At 42.1% G+C, this 16,461-nt stretch overlaps 1 long non-coding RNA gene across 1 annotated transcript in view; it reads right to left on the minus strand.

The window, feature by feature from the left end:
• Positions 1-3,229: 3,229 nt before the first annotated feature.
• LOC119947836 overlaps positions 3,230-16,461 on the minus strand; it is a 155,190-nt gene continuing 141,958 nt past the window's right edge. The window contains exons 2-3 of the long non-coding RNA XR_005456592.1: positions 4,435-4,588; positions 3,230-3,314 (exon numbers count right to left, since the gene is read on the minus strand). This is a non-coding gene — a long non-coding RNA (uncharacterized LOC119947836). The remainder of the gene's footprint in view (positions 3,315-4,434; positions 4,589-16,461) is intronic.

Raw genomic sequence — 16,461 nt, forward strand, 5'->3', positions numbered from 1 at the left:
GAGCACTGTACTAATAAGGCTTTGAAAGTGGGAAGAGTAATTGTCAGACCTGAGGAAGGAGGGCGTTCCAGGCCAGAGGCAAGACATGGGCTAGGGGTCAGTGGCGAAATAGGCGAGATTGAGGCACAGTGAGGTGAACATTAGCATTACACATATATACATGAGTGCTGAGGAGGGTATAAATGAATTCTTAAGTACTAGAGTTGACTGGAGGGATGAAATGATTAAGGGTACTGTGAAACTAATTTGGTAAGGCTTGTTGAAGGATCTGGGATTACTCTACTCTCCCAAGAATTTAATACAGTAGTCTGCATTCAGGAGGCTTTCAATAAATTCAAATGATTAGTTGATTGATTGATTGATGTGTCTCTTGGGCCAGTATCTGCGAAGTCATCTTTGGTCAACCTAAGTAACAAAGGAGAGACGAAAGTAATATGCAGCTAAAAAAGAAGAAAACATCTTATTGGCCAACCCAATGTGAAGACTAAAACCCACACCTCTTCTAGTTCCAGTAACTCTTTTACACATCACCCAAACATCTGCTATAACAATAACAAGGATTTTGGGGTACTCTTTATGTCAAACAGCAATGTATGCCAGAATAAAATCGAGAATTTTGGAAGTAATTCTCAGAGGGGCACTGGCTAGTGGGAGATTCCAACCAGGACACACTTGATTTCTGACAAGAATGAGGGCTTCCAAAGGGGTGCACTCTTTCAGCCATATGTGTGGCATAGATCCAACTCTGGCTGTGAGAAATGCATAGTTGGGTTCTGCTTCCTCAGTAACATTTCAATCAAAGCCAACAGGATAAAAACAAAACCAGCTGAAGAAAAAGACAACCTAGATCCTTTAAGAAAGAAAAAAAAATCTTTGTAGTTTCCCCCACCCTTGAAGAGGAATTGCTTTTGAGATCTTACTGCTCCACCACCATAATTTCTTTCCTTGGCTCCTGAGGTTTGGCCAGAGAGAGCTTCAAGCCCTCGCTAAACCCAATTTTTGGCTTGAGAGATGTGGATTTAGTTGAATTTGAATTATTTTCTTTAGTACAGAACAATGTTTTAACTATGGCCTAGTGGATAGAGCCCCAGCCTGGGAACCAGAAGAAGCTGGGTTCTAATCCCAGCTCTGTCACTTGTCTGCTGTGTGACATTGGCCAATTCACTTAACTTCTCTGTGCTTCAGTTACCTCATCTGTAAAATGGGGGTTAGGACTGTGAGCCCTGTGTGGGTTAAGGTCTTTGCCCCACCTGATTATCTCGTATCTACCCCAGTGCTTAGTACAGTGCCTGCCGCATAGTAAGCACTTAAAAATACCATAAAAGGATGTAAATCACTGAGACTGATATGGCGTGGATTTCTCCAGGATGTGGACTAGTGCTCTGTTTCCACAGGTTCCTCAGGCATAAGTGCTTTCAGTTCAGGTCACAGAAAGAATCTTTTTAGTGAATGAGCATTCCTATACAGTTCATCTATCAATCCATGTTTGCTTTTCAGAAGACCTAAATACATATGAAACTGTTAAATATATAAATATAAAATGCCTTTCTGACCTAGTATTGTCTCCCTAAATATGTTACAGGGATACATAATTCTCTTCTGCCAGCCTGACATAGGGATATCAAGGTAAAATAACTATAAAACAGAAGTGCCTAGGTTGGCAAATAAAAGTAGGATTGCAGGAGAAGACACACAAATCAGAATTAATTTGAACCTAGGGAGCCAGTGAGTATTTTCATTAATTCAATAAATCAATCAACCTTGCCTTTGCTGTTCTGCAGACCTTTAGAGAGAGTTTGAAATCCTGGCCTATTCTTTATCAGCGTCTACAGAAAAATCTTCTTCTTCTTCTTCTCTTCCTCTTTCTCATCTTGCGTTGGAGTGAAACAGACTGCTAATACATATTAATTTAGCACAAAAAATTGGAGATATATCCTTAAACTGCAAGTACTTGTAAAAACCTGTCTGGTGCATAAGGTGATTTTTTTTTGATTCACCACATTTGCCAAGAGTTGTAAACCTAAGGCCAAGTTAATTAAAGTCAATGGAGAATGTATTTTTTTATTAAACTTTCTCTTTCTATTGATTTTTCCTTCTCATACAAATAGTGTGGACTTATTTCTTGAAATCAAAACTCTGCAGAACAGGGAAGAAGAGCAATAATAATCCCAAAGTGATTTCCAAAGTCTGAGCTAGGATTCTGGAGAGCTAAGCACAGGAATGGTTGCCTGGGTTTAGAGAACAAACGTTCCTACCACACCTCAGCCATATTTTTTTATTTCAAAAATCCAGGTACATTTGCATTGTAAATCTCCAACATTTGAATGGCAACTGCAACTCTGCCCTGAATTGATCATATAAAACTGGCCATGCATAATTTAAAGATGGGACTAAAGCTCTGGAAACTTCACCTGCAATTACTATTTGCTTCTTGTAGCTCTAAAACCAACCAGCTACCTTGCTACCATTATCAGAGGCTGCTGAAATTTTAGTTCTGGGGAATATAGGATCTCTGTATGTTTGCCTCTCAGATCCAGGGGAGGCTTTTCATCTGACCTACCAAAGCTCAGACATGATCTAATTAAACGGTCTCACAATATCCCAATATCCCTTGTATGCTAGGGGCATGATTTCACCTATTATAACTTAGCAGTCCCTGATTGCTGTATTCTTTCTTGCTATATTTGCCAATCCAGTGACTACCTTATCTGGAAGAAATGAGATTAGTGAGTAGAGCACTGAACAGGGAGTTAGGAGTTCTATTGTGTTACCTTAGACAAAGCCCTTGGAGAAGCAGCATGACTCAGTGGAAAGAGCCCGGGCTTTGGAGTCAGAGGTCATGGGTTCAAATCCCAGCTCCACCACTTGTCAGCTGTGTGACTTTGGGCAAGTCACTTAACTTCTCTGGGCCTCAGTGACCTCATCTGTAAAATGGGGATTAAGACTGTGAGCCCCCCATGGGACAACCTGATCACCTTGTAACCTTCCCAGCACTTAGAACAGTGCTTTGCACATAGTAAGCACTTAATAAATGCCATTATTATTGTTATTACTTAGCCCCTCTGTGCCTCAGTTTCTCCACCTTTATATAGTAACACATGCACTCCCCCCCCCCAAACCTTACTGGGATATCTGGGATATTGTGAAGATGAATGAGAAGATGCCCATAAAGCTATTCGAGTTTTCCAGCAGATAGATGACACTCTAAATGCCAGATGAACCCATCATTGTCTTACAGACATTATTTTTTCCAGTCCTTCTAGACAGACACTGATCTGTGGATGTTGTTCAGGATCACTTCTCTTCTCAGACTCCTAAACAGGTGAAAGAGCAAAATATTGTATTAGGTGTTTGGGCACTTGGTCAAAATGAATTACAGACTTATTTCAGTTCCCTTATTTTACTGCTGAGACATTAAATGCACTTGAACATCTCTGGTTGTTTAAAGGAGCAAAGCATTCCACACATGTGGAATGCATTCAGAGAAGTATCCTGCTGGGGTGGCTAGAGCCCTGGACTAGAGGAGTTAAGGATGCCCAAGGAACCTCAGCTAAGCCACTGGCATTTTCTATGCTATGATTTCTTCATCTGCAAAATGGAGATAATGATACCTGTGCCTGATTATTGAAGGAACTCTAATTAGACCATATGTTTTTCTCTCGATCACTCTCTTCCTCTCTCTCACACACACCTACACTTGCTATTTGCCACTACATTTGAAAGCTCTCTTTTAAGTCAGACTGAGCTGAAGATCCAACTATTTTTTGTGAAATCCACCCTCCTTCAAGAGATGATTTCTACCTTCCATTCTTTCCTCATTTCCCACATCTGACAGACAACCCCCCCACTTTTCATCAAGCAGATGCACACTTGCATGATAGTATAAATGTGATACTTATTCCTTGTTAGCTGTATCGTTTTCTGCCTTTCAATGTGTCATATAAGTTCCCGGGTCTACTTGTCTCACTTTTCTAATCGCCACATCAGTGTTGACTGCTATTATATTGCAAGCTCCTGGAGGGCAGGGACTATGCTGTTCAACTCATTTTGAGAATAAGCCAAAGCCTCACTCTTCTCGGGTGGATGCTTTTGAGTTTATTATTAAGTGCCATAGAGTCGTTTCCAATTCATAGCGACTCCATGGATATACTTTCTCCAGAACGTCCTGTCCTCCACCATAATCTGCAACCTTTCTAATGGTTCTTCCATTATCGTTGTTATGGTCTCTATCCATCTAGCTGCCGGTTTGCCTCTTCCACGTTTTCCCTGGACTTTTCCTAGCATTAGTGTCTTCTTCAGAGAATTAGTCCTTGTGATTATGTGTCAGATCCATACGTTGTCACTGGAAATACCATACAGTTGACAAAATGTATTTTTGTGGCACGGGTGGATGCTTAGTAGATATTATTTGACAGATTATGCCTTGAAACATACCTTCCATTCCCTTGTTGAGTTGAGAACTCCAAACTTCCCACTCATATCCATCATTTCCAAGCATTGGAATATCTGAGTTTCAGGGCACAGTTTGGGAACATGGACACTTGTGGGTTAGTGAAGAGTACCTCACAGGATCTCAGTTCCAGTGCTTCTGTTTGGTAGATACAGAGAAGGAGAGTTGAAAAATACGTTCCTAGCTGGGCTTGCCACATCTCCAGGTCACCTCTTATGTATCTCAATTCTGCCTAGATCCTAAACCTTATAAAATTATCATTCAAGTTAGTTCCCTTCCACAAAGACGTATTAGACAGGTCCAGAGTCTCTTCCAAAATCCTCCAACTCATACACATTCTCGCAGTGGGAAGCCCGAATCCTTTTCTGTCTTGCCTGTTTGGTTGGGACAGGTTAGATTATTGTTCCACAACTACTAAAGAAACTGCAGAACCAGAAGGTTGCCAAACTGAGGGGTGACTTGTACCTAGTTCTGAATAATAATCATAATTGTGTTCTTTTTTCAGGGTTTACTATGTGCCAATCAATCAATCGATCAATGGTATTTACTGAGTGCATACTGTGTGCAGAGCTCTGCCACATGTCTGCTGTGTGACCTTGGGCAAGTCACAACTTCTCTGTGCCTCAGTTCCCTCATCTGAAAAGTGGGAATTCAATACCTGTTCTCCCTCCTATTTAGACTGTGAGCCCTATGTGAGACCTAGTTATCTTGTATCAACCCTGGCTTTTAGTACAGTGCTTGACACATAAGTTTTTAACAAATACCACAATTATTATCATTATGGTTATTGTATGAAGGGGGAGGAAGTTCCATCCCAGAGTCAGAACAAGAGGCAGAGTCAAAGAGCAGTCCTGTGCTCTTTCCACTAGGACATGGTTTTTTTTTTTCCCCATGTTGCTTCTCAAGTTTAGGTTTTGTGAATGACTACCACAGTGGCAGATTAATAGCAAGTCTTATCAGTCCTCTCTCTGAATTGCAAGGGACAACTAAAGGTGCACCTACTGTATTTTTATGGATAGAATGTGCAAGAGTCTAACCTTATGATGCTCACATTCAGTAATACAATGTGACCATCAGCAGTGTTGTCTTCAAACAGAAGGGTAACTCAGCTGATCATAAAACCAAGTTCCTACAAGCTACGGAAAGTTGGAAGAGTTGCAGAACCTGTGCTGTGGTGCCCTATTTAGATAGACATCTATTACAATATTCTTCTTAAACAATTAAGACCCAGCATGAAAGGGCTTTACATTTTTTTTGTTAATTAGTTTATTTCCCCAGCAACTATAGCTTGGTATTCCACTCCGTAGTTTTCAGATGTGGGGTCTAAGGCACAGAATGGCATAGTGACTTGCTTCGAGCCATCCAACAGTAGCAGAAATAGTTTTTCCTAAGAACTTACCATGTGCAGAACATTGTACTAAGCACGGGGACAGATAGGAATTAGACACAGTCCCTATCCCATGGTGGGTTCATAATCTAAAAAAAAAAATAGAGGGGGAGAGGGGAATGGAGACAGACACTTAAGTAGAGATGAAACAAAACACTAAGACAACATAAAGGCAAAAACAAAACTCTGCACGATACTGTGGTTGGGGAGCAGAATTTCAGGCTCCTTGGGCTAAGAATTCACTGTCCCAACCATGACCAAAGTGACTGTTACAGCAGCAGCAGCCACAGGCTTCTCGTGGCTTCATGGAGGCGGCACCAGGCCATGGCTGATTTTCTCTATCCCAATGGGTGGTGCGAGGTGGACCAAGATATAGATTCCTCGGTGATTTGGAGGACAGCTTGGGTGAGTTTTGGAGGTTGTAGCATGACTGTCCAATAGAGGAGGATACCAAGGCCTTGGATATTCTGGTGGGAAAGCAGTAACATGGCTGTCTGGTGCAGAGAAGCTGGGGGAGCATCCTGAAACAGCTGCTTGTCTGGTGGAGAGAGAATCCCAGTGAGTGCTCAGCAGTGACTTAGATCCATACAGCTGGCAGTGCACAGATCATCCCTGGAAGCCATGATGCAGGATGACAAGTTCCCAGAGGAGTCACTTGGCCGTCTGGTGGAGAGAGAGTACAGGGTCCACACTGCAGCCATTGAATTTCTGAGCACTCATAAACCAGAGTGAAGTTATTTCTTTGTTTTTCTTGTTCTCCTGACTTGGTACTGGGGAGTGAATAATCACTTCTGTCAATCAGTGGCATTGCATGCTTACTGAGTGCAAAGTACTGTACTAAGTGCTTGGAAGAGAACAACAGAAGCAGGACATGTGTTCCATGCACTCAAGGAGTTTACACTCTAATGGGGAAAACAGACAGACAAAATAATTTACAAAGACTGGCATTAGTAAAGAGAACAAGGATACTATAGAAGAAAATTATATACTTATGTTCATAAATTCGTGAACTAGAAATAAAATCCATAAGTACTAAGTGGCTGTTGGATCAATGTAACTAGAGAGCTGTGAATTAATTGGGAAGAGATGAGATTTCAGGATGGCTTTGAAGATGGCTAGAACTATGGTCTGGTGGATTTGGGGGAGGAAATTCCAGGCTGGGGTAACAACATGAGTGAGGGGTGAGAGGTGCAAGAGTAAAATGCCTTGACTACTGCATCAGCCTCCTTGCTGACCTCGCTGCCTCCTGTCTCTCCCCATTCCAGTCCACACTTCAGTCTGTTGCCCAGATCATTTTGCTACAAAACCATTCAGTCTATATTTCCTCACTCCTCAAGAAATTCCAATGGTTGCCCATCCACCTCTGCGTCAAAAAAGACACTCCCTACCATTGGCTTTAAAGCACTGAATCATCTTGCTCCCTCTTACCTTACCTCCCCAATTTCCTACTCCAACCCAGCCCACACACTTCACTCCTCTAATGCCAACCTACTCACTCCACCTCGATCTTGTCTATCACGCTGCCGACCTCTCACCCACATCCTGCCTCTGGCCTGGAACACCCTCCCTTTTCATATCTGACAGACAGTTACCTCCCTACCTTCAAAGCCTTGTTGAAGGCACCTCTCCTCCAAGAGGCCTTCCCTGACTAAGCCCTCATTTCCTCTTTTCCCACTCCCTCTTGTGTCATCCTGACTTGCTCCCTTTAATCTCCACCCCAGCCCCACAGCACTTTATGTATAGATCTGTAATTTTTTTTTATTTATATTAATGTCTGACTCCCCCTGAGGTGGTTTCACATAAGCTTGTCCTCTAGACTGTCAACTCACTGTGGGCAGGGAATGTGTCTGTTATACTGTTAGATTGTACTCTCCCAGGTGCTTAGTACAGTGCTCTGCACACAGTAAGCGCTCAATGAATATGATTGACTGTAAACTCATCATGGGCAGGGAATGGGTCTACCAGTTATGTTATATTGTACTCTCCCAAGCGCTTAGTACAGTGCTCTGCACACAGTAAGTGCTCAATAAATATGATTGATTGATTAAAACCAAATAATTGAAAAAGCCTCCAAAGTGCTCTCTGGAAAGGTTTCAAGTTCAAGACTTTCCTCCACAGGTTACAAAATGATTCTTACAGCATGTGGTTTCCTTTCCCCTCTGGATCTAGAATTTTCCTCAGTGCCATGAGTCAGAACAGTACCCACAGTGGCAGAACTTGTCATGGACTTTCCAATGAGAAGGAGAGTAGCAGGGGATTGCTTTGCCTTTCATAATCCCATTTTTACTCTTTTTACTGTTATTTCCATTATATATGTTACTAGACTTCTTGTTGTTTGTTACTGAAGCATTAGAATTATTTCCTTTAATTGCCTATGCTATGCCACTGTGCTTTGGTGAGGGCTGGAGATACTTTGAAAGGAAATGTGCTGGTATTGGTTCCAGACTGACCCTCCGGGTCTGCTTCTGCTGCTCTTCTCATCTGCCTTCTCATTGCCTAGATTCAGTTAGAAGTAAAACAAGGACTTGAATCAGTTTGACGGTACCACGATATCACACTTGCAATGTGAATGTACTAGACACCGTACATACAGTGCATCATCATTGAAGGCTTGCTGTGGTTTCTAAGCCAGAAGATGTGGTAATATTCTTAACCAGAATATTAAATAATTTGAGGTTACTTAGTAAGAAGTGCCCATTCTACCCATTCACTAAAGTACGCTTCCTCTGCGGGAGGGAGGGGAAGGCTTAAACAGAAATTGCCTATTTTAAATGGGAATCATAGGGTATCTGTTTTCTCTCCCCTACATATTCTCACCTCCTTCCTTCTGATTGCTAACATTTAATCAGATACGTTCTTTTCCCTGATTATGAACGACTTCAGGTCCACAACCTTCATCAGCGCCATCTTCTTCTAGGTTCATTCCAATTCAAAACAGGAAAGCAAACAGAAAAACTCCTAGGCTTTGAAAGGTGTGGTGAAGCACTATCCATTGCTGATCTACTTTACAACTGCTAATCACATTGGTGGTGTTTATTATTTATACTGTTGCAATTCATTAAAACTGTGCTCATTACCTCAAAACTCCTGGGTGCTCTTTGCAATCCATAATTACAACAATTAAGTTAAATTAAATCCAACAAGTGAAGCTAAAATGCCCCCATGAAAGAGAAGAAAGAAGCCAAAAGTCTTTACCTGGCAGGGAATCCCAAACCCCAAAGATTTTTGAGTTTAACACCAAGTACCAAGCAAAAGCTCTAGTGGGGCTAGAATGTGAAAGAGTTTCTGCTTCTGATTTTCCATGATTCAAATCTGGACTCATTTGGAGGAGTGCTCCAACTGATCTTAATTACAGAGTCATTTACAGATTCTGTTATCTGAAATTTCCACCCAGTGTTTTCCTATACCTGCAGAGTACTCAGATGAAAGACTACCCCTAGCTTGCTAGCACACAGTGTGGGTGTGTAGGAATGTTCTTGGTCACCCTTGACTAGCTCCAGAAGGGTTTTCCTTATAGGTGACAGCACTGCAATTAAGGTCTCAAGCTCACTTTTTAATCAATCAATCAATCAATGGTATTTATTGAGCACTTATTATGTGCTGAGCACTGTTTCAAGCTTTTTACTTGATTGCTTTATGGTTGCTATATGCTAGGACACTTATGGCTAGAAATATAGCCTTTTTGAAAGTAACCCTCTGTTTCCTGATCTTTCTCAATATTGCACTTTGTATTTTGGTGCCCGGGTTTTAGCCCAGCCTTGTTCTATTTGCCCCTATTCACTGAAGCCTCCTCATCTCCTTCCTCTGCTTCACTCACAGCCATCATGGTTCACTCCAGGGCAGTAAAACTGCTGCTCAGTGGAAATCAGGGCTAAAGCAGGTGAATAATGATAATAATAATAATAATTTTGATATTTGTTAAGCGCTTACTATGTGCCAAGCACTGTTCTAAGCACTGGGGTAGATACAAGGTAATCAGGTTGTCCCACTTGGGGCTCACAGTCTTAATCCCCATTTTACAAATGCAGTAACTGAGGCACAGAGAAGTTAAGTGACTTGTCCAAGGCAAGACAAGTGACAGAGGTGAGATTAGAACCCATGTCCTCTGACTCCCAAGTCCGGGCTCTTTCCATTAATCCACGTCAATTTTCCAAACCGATTGGCAAATAAAGGTACCATATATCCTATTGGGAAGGATGTTCACATTTTTCCTGAGACACTACCTATGTCACTATCTTCCACAGAAACTGCTGCTCTTGAAAAGGAGCTGAATTCCATCAATCAATCAGTGGTATTTATTGAGCACTTACTGAGTGCAGAGCACTGAACTAAGCCTTGAGAGAGGACAATACAACCAAATTAGTAGACACCTTTCCTGCCTACAACAAGTTTACAGTCTAGAGGACAAGCTCACTTTACTATTCTTTAATCCAGTGACAATTACTATTTTGGTTGGATACATATGAGCCCAATCAAGAGGTTGAGTTCCTGAGGTTACTTGTTTGGCTCTGCAGCCTTTGGAGTCAAAGATTCATTCATTCTGAGAAATACCAAAGCACCAATCTTGATTTAGGGTGGGGAAAGACCAAGAACAGAGAAGAGGTGGAGGAGCTAATTCTACTTGGATTGTTGCTATGTACATATTTTTTATGGTATTTGTTAAGCACTTACTGTGTCCGTCGCACTGTTCTAAGTGCTGGAGTAGACACAAGATAATCATTTTGGACACAGTCCGTGCCCCATGTGGGGTTTACAGTCTTAATCCCCATATTATAGATGAGGTAATTGAGGCACAGAAAAGTTAAGTGAATAGCCCAAGATCTCACAGGAGACAAGTGGTGGAGCCGGGATTAGAATTTAGGTCCTTCTGACTGTGGGTGGGGACTCTGTCTGTGATATTTTCATATTGTCCTCTCCCAAGTGTTTAGTATAGTGCTCTGCACACAGTAAGTGCTCAAAAAACATGATTGACTGACTCCAAGGCCCGTGCTCTATCCACTAGGCTTCTTACTGCTTTGCTGCTTCGCTAACATTTTTCCCAAGTTTATGGTATTTCCAAGGTCATTTGGATTTATTTAAAGTTGCAATTTTACTAGTGTGGAAGAGATGTTGGGTTTGATCTATTTTTCTTGATATTATGCCAACATACCATTTGTCCGGTGTCCACCTTAAAAACATCAATGGCAGGAATCTTCCTGAAACATCCCAGGGCGTTACCTTAGCCTCTACAGGGATAGAATCTTGATGGGTGAGGGTAAAAGAAAACCACATCTAGATCTAGTAATAGATCACTTTCCTGGTGAATGAAGTCTCTGCCCATACAAAAAACAAACAACAACAAAAAAATAGCAAGTCTAGGCTAACACCAAACACCAAGATACAAGTACTGAAAACTAGGGAAACAATGTTAGAGAAAATCCCATTCGAATCCATTTCATTCCATACTGTCCTTTTTCTGTTCCCCTCCGTCCTCCAGTTCATGTCTTCCTAGGCAAGCTCCTTTGCTGTGTCCTGGCCCACAGCTCCACGTCTCAAGGTGGAGAATTTCTGTTGTTCATAAGTGAATTGGTCGTAGAGAATTTTGCTGCACCATAGTTCTTTCTCAAATGATGTGACAGGTTTAAAAATTCAGCAGGAATAAATTCAGTGCTTCTTTTTATTGGTAGGTTTCAGTTCATTTAAGACTGTGCTTATGTTAGCTCATTGCATTACCTAGAGAAGATTTGAAAATTCACTTAAATGACTGACCTACTTCTGTGCTTTCCATTGTTACAAATTACAAGAATATACTGTGTACCCTTTGAAGTAATTTGATACTATTACCTTAAAATTCACTGATTCCACCACCCTCATCCTCCCCCAACCACCTCCCTGCCTTCCATGTTCTAATGGAATATTTGACCTTTTCCTTCAGTGATGGCTTCTGTTTTCTGAGTGACCGATGATGGTTTTATATCCTGGATGATAATCGATATGTAGAAGCTGTCTTTATTGATCTGAATAAAACCCGCCAATTATGGCTATTCTGAGCAAGACTCGATGGGATTAGATGTGATTACAGTGCAAGGGGATGTTCACTTGTAAATAATGAAAGATGGCACTGTTTGGGTATTTAATTGAGTTTAGAATGATATGCAAGTAAGCATCCACAACAGGCATCCATCCAGTGGACACATCTGCTTTCTTTTTGTATAGCAAATCTGATGACCACTGTACTTCATGTTCTAGCACATGGGACCTGAGCTCACTTAAACTTAGCAGCCAGTGATTTTAAAATGCAAGTGCAGATGACAGTCTGAGTAAATCCTGTTTACGTGTCTGTTGCAGAAATGAGATGCTAGTGCAATCCCAAGAAGGTGTGGAGCTCAGGCAGTGCAGTAAGTGGCTTGGGAGGAAGGAAAGGAAAAGAGGTAAAACACAAAACATCTCAAACTGGACTGGGACTTTTGGCAACTTGAAAACAATACTCTCTAGGTTAAGCCAAGATGGCTTTCAACTCCGACCACTCTGATCTGACTATTTTAGAGGGTTAAATCTTGAACAGTCAGCCTCAAACTTCTTTATTCTGCCTGATTTTAGCCCAACTCGGTCTTTCCTGGTTTGGACGTCCTTTGGGTGGGGAGTCCTTTGGGTGGGTCAGGCTGAGAACAAATGAAACAGTGCAACTTGGCATCCATGATCCACTGTCTGGATTTGTCTAAGTATCATCCAGGATACTCTGTTTTCCTAAACCATGGGGGTGGCATCCTAGCAAAAAGCCACATCGAGGAAGACTCATGCTGTAGTCCTCCTGCTGTCCAATCTGCACATAGCCACACAAGCCATTTCTTCTGACACCATGGCAACCTCTATCCAAACAGGCTTATGATGTCTGAAGAACATTCCCTAATTCCTTAACAATAATCTAGCAAAAGTGGGCGGTAAAAAACATGTTCTGACAGAACTGGATGTACCTGCCTTTGCATTTAGTTACCTTCTTTACAAGCTCAATGCTGTTGGTTGATCAGGGACTGAAGAGGTATTCTTGTACGTCTGGAATTGTCATCTTACTTTCACTGGGTAGTTAAAATTACACAATTAAGATCTACCTCTCAGCCCACTGTTTCACCTAAATCCAGTTTAAGGCTCTGGTAGTCCCAGAACAGTGCAACTGTAGTGACCCCCAGATTGAAGAGTGTCCTGAATTACCTTTCCAGCCACTTCCCTCCCTAATAGTAATAGTAGTCATAGTAATGGAATTTATTGAGTGCCTACTGAATGAAGTGCACTTGGGAAAAACAACTGAAGCACAAGACATGTTCTCTGCCCACAGGAAGCTTGCAGAATAATAGGGAAGACAAGCATAGAAATATTCTCAAGCAGTGGATTCAGAATAAGTAAAATTGAATGTTCAATTGAATATACACAGATACAGAAGCACAGAGGATGGATATGAATAAATACATAAATGTCCAAAGCAGCTGAAGGACTGATAGTACTGATAGTAGGAGAAGAATTGTTGGAGGAACTAGCATTTTAGGAAGGCTTTGTAGGTGGGGAGGGTTGAGGTCTGGGGGATGTGGGAGGGGAAAAGAAGTTCTAGACTCTGGTTCAATCAATCAATGACATTTATTGAGCTCTTATTTTGTCCAGAGCACTGTACTAAGCACTTTGGAGAGTACAGTACAATAAAGTTGATAGCTACAATCCTTGTCCTCAAGTAGCCTTCAGTCTAGAGGAGACAGACATTAAAATAAACGATAGATATGGGAAGTGGCAGAGTATCAATCAATGGTATTTATTGTGTGCTTACTTTTTTAATGGTATTTGGTAAGCACTCACTATGTGTCAGGCACTGTAGTAAGCACTGGGACAGATACAAGATAATCAGATTGGACACAGGCTATGTCCCTCAGTGGCTCACTGTATTAATTCTCATTTTACAGATGAGGTAACTTAGGCACAGAAAAGTTAAGTGACGTGCCCAAGGTCACATAGCAGAAAAGTGATAGAGCTGGGATTAGAACCCAGGTCCTCTGACTCCCCCGCCCATGCTCTTTCTACTAGACCACACTGCTACTGTCTGCGCAGAGCACTGTTCTAAGCCCTTGGGAGAGTACAGTAGTTGGTAGACACATTCCCTGCCCCAGTGAGCTTACACTCTAGAGGGTATAAGGATATGTGTGTATATAAATGCTGTGGACCTCGGGGTGGGATATTCATTCAGTCGTATTTATTGAGCGCTTAATGTGTGCAGAGCACTGTACTAAGCACTTGGTGTGCTTAAGGGGTACAGACTCAAGTACATATAGATGACACAGAAGGGAGGGCAAAATGAGTGGGGAGTTGAGGGATAAGTCAGGGAAGGCCTATAGGAGGAAATACAATTTTTGTAGTTATTTGGAGCTGGGAAGAATGGTGGTCTGTTGGTTCCAAAGGGGAAGGGAGTTCCAGGCCAGAGGGAGGATGTGGGCAAGGGGTTGGGACAAGACATATGAAATTGTGGAACGGTGAGGAGCTCGGCAGTAGAGAAGTGAAGAGTGCGGGATTAGGTTGTAGTAGGAGATCAGCAAGGTAAGGTAGGAGAGGGAAGAGCCGATTGAGTGTCTTAAATCCAGTGGTGAGGAGTTACAACATGAGCAAGGGTAAGGTTGGAGGCGGGTAAGATGAAAACAAGGGACAACCAAGAAGTCAGCCTGGGAGAAACGAAGCATGGAAACAGGAAAAAGGAAGGCAGCGAGAGCTGGCAGAGAGCCTTGAAGCCAATCAATCCATCATATTTACTGACTGCCTACTACGTGAAGGGCAGTGCACACTAAAAGTTTGGGAGAGTACAATAAAGTAAGTAGACATAATCCATGCTTTCAAGGAACTTACACTCTAAAGGGGTAGACAGACACTGAAATAATTTACAGATTGTGAAAACTGAGTGGGCAAAGTGGACATGTAGACAGCCAATGCTAAGGAGTCTTTGCTAGCATTAGAGGGTTTTGAAGAGCAGGGAAAGGGCCTGAATTCATTCATTCATTCAGTTGTATTTATTGAGTGACATTTCAGGAAGATGATCCAGGAAGCGGGAAGTATGAACTGAAGTGGGGAGAGGCTGCAAACAGGAAAACCACTGAGGAGGCTGGATATAGTAGTCCACTCATGAGATAATCCATTCATTCATTCATTGTCATATTTATTAAGCGCTGTATTGATGTATGTCTCCCTGCCCCCCCACCCACGACCCAAGACTGTGAGCCCATTGTGGCTCCCTTTGTCTCCCTTTATAGCTGTATTGTACTTTCCAAGCACTTAGTACAGTGCTCTGCACATAGTAAGCACTCAATAAATATGTTTGAATAATTGAGGTCGTATGGGGAAAGGACACTACTGGAGCAGCCCTGAGACTGTGGTGGGGGAGAGGGGGGCGGCGAAAGCTGGGGAGGGAAGGGAGGAGGATGGGAGGGAATTGAGGGCAATTGGCCCTTTTGATAGCCCTTTTGCATATGGGCAACATATGAGAAGCAGCATTGCTTAGTGGATAGGCCTGAGAGTCAGAAGGACCTGGGTTCTGTCCTTGGCTCCACCACTTGTCTGCTGTGTGACTTTGGCCAAGTTACTTAACTTCTTTGTGCCTCAGTTACCTCATCTGCAAAATATGGATGAAGACTCTGAGTCCCATGTGGGACATGGACCATATCCAATCTGATTTCTTGTATCTACTCCAGCACTTTATGCAGTGCCTGGCACATAGTAAACACTTAACAAATCACCAGAAAAAAAATATGGGTCACAGCATCACAATATTTGTGTGTGTCTCACACAGTTTCTATTACATTATTTATGGTTTCCTACAATAAGAGACATACTCACTTCCTAGCTAGAACTCATTACCAGTGCAGAAGTGGTAACCAAATGTGATAATATCAAGAAGGGTGAGTTAGACCACTGAATGAGTTCACCCTGAAGCCAGAGAGATATCTGGAACTCCTGTGACAGTTCTGTGTTTGAAATAGCATCTTCATTTTTCTGTGTCCTTTAGCAGAATGAATGAGTTCACTCTAAAGCCAGAGAAATATCTGGCACTCCTGTGACAGTTTTGTGTTTGAAATAGCATCTTCATCTTTCTATGTCCTTTAGCAGAATCACAGAGCTAGAGGCCACTGAATCCATCTATTGCCTTGAGGCAGGGCCATGTCAAGCAGATGAGGTTCTACCCTGTCTGTAAAGCCTTTCCAGGGAAGAAAGGTCCCCACATTCCCCAATTTTGCATTCTGATCATCACCATTCCTCACTCTCACTGCCCCCCTTAATCATGCTGTTCACTTACGATTTACATTGTATCTATTTTATATCTTCTTCAAATCACACATGATACTTCGAAGATGTTTCAGTCACATGCATATTACTGTATCGATAAACAAGGTTTTATTCTGGACAAGTTATTTTATTCAATGAGGTCTTGGAATTGAAAGCAACTAACTGTATAAGAGCATGAGAGAGTAAACCAGACACTGGTCATGTTTTGACGTGGCCCTGCTGATCTCACAACAGGTGGAAGGCATGGGCCTGGTTCATTCATTCATTCAATCATTTATTAAGCGCTTACTGTGTGCAGAGCACTGTACTAAGCGCTTGGGAAGTCCAAGTTGGCAAC

The sequence above is a fragment of the Tachyglossus aculeatus genome, chromosome X4 (assembly GCF_015852505.1).
Source record: "Tachyglossus aculeatus isolate mTacAcu1 chromosome X4, mTacAcu1.pri, whole genome shotgun sequence".
In the NCBI taxonomy this organism is placed as follows: domain Eukaryota; kingdom Metazoa; phylum Chordata; class Mammalia; order Monotremata; family Tachyglossidae; genus Tachyglossus; species Tachyglossus aculeatus.